Source organism: Triticum dicoccoides, chromosome 1A, assembly GCF_002162155.2.
Source record: "Triticum dicoccoides isolate Atlit2015 ecotype Zavitan chromosome 1A, WEW_v2.0, whole genome shotgun sequence".
In the NCBI taxonomy this organism is placed as follows: domain Eukaryota; kingdom Viridiplantae; phylum Streptophyta; class Magnoliopsida; order Poales; family Poaceae; genus Triticum; species Triticum dicoccoides.
This window is the reverse complement of record NC_041380.1, coordinates 277,617,054-277,624,857: the sequence shown is the minus strand read 5'-3', so window position 1 is coordinate 277,624,857 and position 7,804 is coordinate 277,617,054.

Here is a 7,804-nt window from a genome sequence, read left to right as displayed (position 1 = left end):
ATATAACCAGCACCTAAAGCATTCTTTTCATGATCTACAAGCATAGAAAATTTACTACTCTCCACATAAGCAAAATTCTTCTCATGAATAGTAGTGGGAGCAAACTCAACAAAATAACTATCATGTGATTGAAAATTAAGATCAAGATGACAAGTTTCATGGTTATCATTGTTCTTTAAAGCATACGTGTCATCACAATAATCATCATAGATAGGAGGCATGCTTTCATCATAATAAATTTGCTCATCAAAACTTGGGGGACAAAAAATATCATCTTCATCAAACATAGCTTCCCCAAGCTTATGGCTTTGCATATCATTAGCATCATGGACATTCAAGGAATTCATACTAACAACATTGCAACCATGCTCATCATTCAAATATTTAGTGCCAAACATTTTATAGATTTCTTCTTCTAGCACTTGAGCACAATTATCCTTTCCATCATACTCACAAAACATATTAAAAAGGTGAAGCGTATGAGACAAACTCAATTCCATTTTTTATAGTTTTCTTTTATAAACTAAACTAGTGATAAAACAAGAAACTAAAAGACTCGATTGCAATATCTAAAGATATACCTTCAAGCACTCACCTCCCCGGCAACGGCGCCAGAAATGAGCTTGATGTCTACTACGCAACCTTCTTCTTGTAGACGTTGTTGGGCCTCCAAGTGCAGAGGTTTGTAGGACAGTAGCAAATTTCCCCAAGTGGATGACCTAAGGTTTATCAATCCGTAGGAGGCGTAGGATGAAGATGGTCTCTCTCAAGCAACCCTACAACCAAATAACAAAGAGTCTCTTGTGTCCCCAACACACTCAATACAATGGTAAATTGTATAGGTGCACTAGTTCGGCGAAGAGATGGTGATACAAGTGGTATATGGATAGTACATAAAGGTTTTTGTAATCTGAAAATATAAAAACAGCAAGGTAGCAAGTGATAAAAGTGATCATAAACGGTATTGCAATGATAGGAAACAAGGCCTACGGTTCATACGTTCACTAGTGCAAGTCCTCTGAACAACAATAACATAATTGGATCACATAACTATCCCTCAACATGCAACAAAGAGTCACTCCAAAGTCACTAATAGCGGAGAACAAACGAAGAGATTATGGTAGGGTACGAAACCACCTCAAAGTTCTTCTTTCCAATCAATCCGTTGGGCTATTCCTATAAGTGTCACAAACAGCCCTAGAGTTTGTACTAGAATAACACCTTAAGACACAAATCAACCAAAACCCTAATGTCACCTAGATACTCCAATGTCACCTCAAGTATCTATGGGTATGATTATAGGATATGCATCACACAATCTGAGATTCATCTATTCAACCAACACATAGAACCTCAAAGAGTGCCCCAAAGTTTCTACCGGAGAATCACGACGAAAACGTGTGCCAACCCCTATGCATAGGTTCATGGGCGGAACCCGCAAGTTGATCACCAAAACATACATCAAGTGAATCACGTGATATCCCATTGTCACCACAGATATGCATGGCAAGACATACATCAAGTGCTCTCAAATCTTTAAAGACTCAATCCGATAAGATAACTTCAAAGGGGAAACTCAATTCATTAAAAGAGAGTAGAGGGGGAGGAGAAACATAAGATCCAACTATAATAGCAAAGCTCGCGATACATCAAGATCGTATCATCTCAAGAACGCGAGAGAGAGAGAGAGAGAGAGAGAGAGATCAAACACATAGCTACTGGTACATACCCTCAGCCCCGAGGGAGAACTACTCCCTCCTTGTCATGGAGAGCACCAGGATGATGAAGATGGCCACCGAAGAGGGATTGCCCCCTTCGGTAGGGTGCCGGAACGGGTCTAGATTGTCTTTCGGTGGCTACGGAGGCTTCTGGCGGCGGAACTCCCGATCTATTGTGCTCCCAGATGTTTTTAGGGTATATGGAGATATATAGGTGGAAGAAGTACGTCAGGGGGCCCATGAGGGGCCCACAAGGGTGGAGGGCGCGCCCCCCTACCTCGTGGCCTCCTCGAAGCTTCCCTTATGTGGACTCCAAGTCTCCCGGGCTTCTTCTGATCCAAAAATAAGTTCCGTGAAGTTTCAGGTCAATTGGACTCCGTTTGATTTTCCTTTTCTTCGAAACCCTAAAATAGGCAAAAAAACAGAAACTGGCACTAGGCTCTGGGTTAATAGGTTAGTCCCAAAAATCATATAAAATAGCATATAAATGCATATAAAACATCCAAGGTTGATAATATAATAGCATGGAACAATCAAAAATTATAGATACGTTGGAGACGTATCACCCATTCACTAAGTTTGCTAGCCAATGCTTAGATAAGTTTGATAATTTTATGGTGAAGCAAGAAGATTTTAATGCCTATTTTGGTAGACAATTGAAATACAATTCAAATATGCTTGAACACTTGGGTCATTATATGGCTAATGCCAAAGGTGAACTTAAACTTATTAGTAAACATGCTTCTATGGTTACCACTCAAGTAGAACAAGTACTTAAGGCTCAAAATGATTTGCTCAATGAATTGAATAGTAAGAATAATGATTATGTTGTTAGAGTGGCTACTAGAACTGGTAGAATGACTCAGGAACCTCTGTATATTGAAGGCCATCCTAAGAGAATTGAGCAAGATTCTCAGAGAAATAATATAGATGCACCTAGTCCTTCTAAAAGGAAGAAAAAGAAAATTATAGGACTTTGCATGCTTCTAGTGAACCTGTTATTGACACACCTGAGAATCCTAATGATATTTCTATTTTTGATGATGAAACACAATCTGGTAATGAACCTGAAACTAGTGATAATGTTCATGATGATGCCCAACCTAGCAATGATAATGATATAGAAATTGAACCTGATGTTGATCTTGATAACCCACAATCAAAGAATCAACGTTATGATAAGAAAGACTTTGTTGCTAGGAAACATGGTAAAGAAAGAGAACCATGGGTTCAGAAACCCATGCCTTTTCCTTTCAAACCATCCAAGAAAAAGGATGATGAGGATTTTGAGCGCTTTGCTGAAATGATTAGACCTATCTTTTTGCGTATGCAATTAACTGATATGCTTAAAATGAATCCTTATGCTAAGTACATGAAAGAAATTGTTACTAATAAAAGAAACATACCGGAAGCTGAAATTTCCACCATGCTTGCTAATTATACTTTTAAAGGTGGAATACCAAAGAAACTTGGAGATCCAGGAGTACCCACTATACCATGCTCCATTAAAAGAAACTATGTTAAAACTGATTTATGTGATCTTGGAGCTGGTGTTAGTGTTATGCCTCTCTCTTTATATCGTAGGATTGATTTGAATAAGTTGACACCTACTGAAATATCTTTGCAAATGGCTGATAAATCAACTGCTATACCTGTCGGTATTTGTGAGGATGTGCTTGTTGTAGTTGCAAACATTACTATTTTAACGGACTTTGTTATTCTTGATATTCCCGAGGACGATAGTATGTCTATTATTCTTGGAAGACCCTTTTTGAATACTACAAGGACTGTTATTGATTGCAACAAAGGCAATGTCACTTTTCATATTAATGGTAATGAGCATACGGTACACTTTCTGAGGAAACAACCTCAAGTTCATAGTATCAACTCTATTGGAAAATTTCCATCGATTATTTTTGGAGGTTTTGAATTTCCTCTTCCTACTGTCAAGAAGAAATATGATATTCTTATTATTGGGGATGTGCATATCCCCGTTGAGGTAACCTAGTGTTATTCGAAGATTCTCCGGTTCCATGTTATTCGGAATGAGTTTGTTAACAAGACTTGATCAACCTTGTTAATGGATTCCTTTTGATGATCATGAGATGGATGAATTTAGAAAACACAACTCTGTGTACCCTCCTTTTACTTTCTGTTATTTATATTAAATAAAATAAAAATAAGTATTTCCCGTCTGTTATCTGATTATCCGTGCAATATAAAAATACCCCAAAAATAAAAGTTCTCCAAATGCCATGAAATTTAAATATGATTTTTTCTGTAATATTTGACAATATTTGGCACTGAGAACACAGCAGGGGGAGCTGGCACCTGGCCACGAGGGTCAGGGGCGCGCCCCCCTGCCTCGTGGGCCCACGGTGGCCCTCCTCCACTTATTCCTGCACCCACACACTTCTTCCTCCCACAAACACGAATATCCAGCTCAAACCCGAGTCCAAGCTCATTTTGCTGCCATTTTAGATCTCCTTGCTCAAAGCACCTCTTACAAAACTGCTTGGGGGATTGTTCCTTGGTATGTGACTCCTCCATTGGTCCAATTAGTTTTTGTTCTAGTGCTTTATTCATTGCATATTTTTGCTGCTTAGGTGACCCTGTTCTTGAGCTTGCATGTCAAATTTATATGGTCAAAAGTAGTTTTGATGCATGATATAGGCTCTAGGCACTTGTAGGAGTTGTTGCTATCAATTTTATTGAGCTTGGTTCACTTTTATTTTGAAGTTACTAAAAATTTCTGAAATTTTTCAGAAGAAGAAATATGTTTAGGAAAATGTACCAAGGGGGGCTCTTCAAGGAAACAAGAGCCCAGGCTTGCAATGCGTGATGCTGATGATGAGCCACCAAGGGACGCTCCAGTGCGACCCTGTGAATGGCCTTCAGAGAACTTCATGGATCAAGCGGGGATTAAGGAAGAATTTAACGCATATTTGCGTAATGCTGATCTTGTGAGCTTCGAGGAAGAAAAATGCCGTTAGTACCACTATCTCACTAGTTCCTTTGTGAGGAGGTTTGAATTTTCATCTTCACGTAATTTTCCAACTGTCCTGTTTGATCTTTATGAAAATTCTTACACTATAGACTTAGAGGATTTTACCACTGCTTGCAAACTTCCATAATGGGTAGTGCCAGGGAACCTCGCAAATCTGAATTTAGAGATTTTCTTGCTTATATAACTGTGGGGGAATCTAGAGATATAACACAAGCTACCATAGGGAGCATTCACATTCCTGCTATACATTATTTTGCTCTCTTCATAGGTAGATGTATTAATGGTACAGATGAGGCATGTCACATGTGTATCCCTGACCTCAGTATTCTTAGGAGTGCTGTGTTAGGAGATATATCTTATAATTTGGGAGCCATTGTTGCATGTAGGTTGCATCTTAATAGATTTAATGGAGATTTCTTTGGTGGAATTTACGCAACCCACTTAGCTGATTTTCTTGGTGTAACCATATGTAATGATGATATTGAATTGCCTCCTGCTTACCTAGACTTTAATGCTATGGTTCACCACCAGTTTGTTGAGAGGAATGAATCACCTCTCCAGTATCGCTTAATCTTTGACAGACATCGTGCTGTCCGTATTACTCTCCCTGCTCCTGCCTTCTTTGATTATCAGGCAAAACAAAGACATTTTATTACCAGAGATGAGGCAGATGAGTACGAGAGGAGGGCGGAGGCAGCTCGCCGCCACGCTGCAGCTCAGGGGGCAATAACCGCTGCATCGCAGTACGACCCCAACTGTTACTATGGATATCCGCCAGGCCAACCGTGGCCATAGACCAACTTAGGCCAAAAGCCTAAGCTTGGGGGAGTACGTATTTCCCACCGACATTACATTCATGTTCACACACTCATTGCTAGATGTTGGTGCTCATACTTTTTCATTGTATCATCCATGCTACTTTATTTCCTTTTTATGCTTTCTTCTTGTGTGTTTAATAAACCTTAAGAAAAAACCAAAAAATTGGTTGTAGCTTTTAGCTAGTTTTAAATTCCATGCTTGTAGATTAAAAAGAAAACCCAAAAAGATTCCCTGTTCTTCTTTTGCTTGTTGGGAGCTATCCCGTGTAAATAGTTTTATTTCTTTTATTTTCTTTGGGGGTCGATAGGAGAAGACCGTAATTAAATTGTTGAAGTGGCTCTTATATGCATTATTGTTGATCTGACAAAAGAGTCGACATTGCCTTGTCTTCTCCTGTTTATTGAATGCTTGCAGATTCCAGCTTAGTCCAATGCACATGCACTATTATTATTATCCACATCATTCGGTCGTGCAAGTGAAAGGCAATTATGACGATATATGATGGACTGACTAAGATGAGAAAATCTGGTATGAACTCAACCTCTCTTGTTTTTGTAAATATGATTACTTCATTGTTCCTGATTCAGCCTATTATGAATAAACATGTTTGCAATGACAACTAGAGATCATAGTTTCTTGTGCCATGCTTGATTATCTAGGAGCTTATAATGGTTTACCTTGCGTGCCAACATGCTATTAAAATGGTTGTGATGTGGTATGATATGGTGGTATCCTCTTTTAAATGATTCGAGTGGCTTGACTTGGCACATGTTCACGCATGTAGTTGAAACAAAATCAACATAGCCTCTATGATATTTATGTTCATGGTGCATTATATCCTACTCATGCTTGCATTCGGTGTTGATTAATTTTAATGCATGTTCATGACTGTTGTCGCTCTCTAGCTGGTCGCTTCCCAGTCTTTTTCTAGCCTTCACCTGTACTAAGCGGGAATACTGCTTGTGCATCCAACTCCATAAACCCCAAAGTCATTCCATATGAGTCCACCATACCTACCTATATACAGTACCTGCCTACCGTTCCAAGTAAATTTTTATGTGCCAAACTCTAAACCTTCAAATAAATATCCTGTTTTGTATGATCGAATAGCTCATGTATCAACTAGGGATGTCCGTATCTTCCATGTTAGGCGGGTTATTCTCAAGAGGAGTGGACTCCGCTCCTCACTCATGAGAAAATGGCTGGTCATCGGGATGCCCAGTCCCATGCTTTATGCAAATCAAATCAAAATAATTGCAAACAAAACTCCCCCTGGGACTCTTGTTAGTTAGAGGCACTCGTTGTTTCGAGCAAGCCATGGATTGATGCTTGTTGGTGGAGGTGGAGTATAAACTTTACCATTCTATTTGGAAACCGCCTATAATGTGCGTAGCATGGAAGATATCGCCATCTCTTGGTTGTTATGTTGACAATGAAAGTATACCACTCAAAATATTATTCACCTCTATTTCAAAACCGAGCTCTGGCACCTCTACAAGTCCCTGCTTCCCTCTGCGAAGGGCCTATCTATTTACTTTCATGTTGAGTCATCATCCTCTTACTAAAAAGCACCAGTTGGAGAGCATCATTGTCATTTGCATTCAATACTGTTAGTTTACATTGAGTATGACTTGACTGGATCTCTTTTACCATGAATTACAATGTCTAGTCAGTCCTTGATATTTAAAGGTGCTCTACATTTATGTTTTGCGGTCTCAGAAAAGGCTGGCGAGATACCATCTTGTTATATCATATTATGATTGTTTTGAGAAAGTGTTGTCATCCGAGATTTATTATTATTGCTCGCTAGTTGATTATGCCATTGATATGAGTAAACATGAGACCTAAGCGTTATTGTGAATATGGTTAGTTCATAATCTTTGTTGAAAACTTGAATGCTGGCTATACATATTTACAACAACAAGAGAAAATAGAGTTTGTAAAAGTTTTTCCTTATCACTTTCAGTTTGTCAACTGAATTGCTTGAGGACAAGCAAAGGTTTAAGCTTGGGGGAGTTGATACGTCCCCGTCGTATCTACTTTTCCAAACACTTTTGCCCTTGTTTTGGACTCTAACTTGCATGATTTGAATGGAACTAACCCGGACTGACGCTGTTTTCAGCAGAATTGCCATGGTGTTATTTATGTGCAGAAACAAAAGTTCTCGGAATGACCTGAAACTTCACGGAACATCTATTTGGAAATAATAAAAAAATCCTTGCAAAATATGAAGACCAGGGGGCCCACACCCTAGCCACGA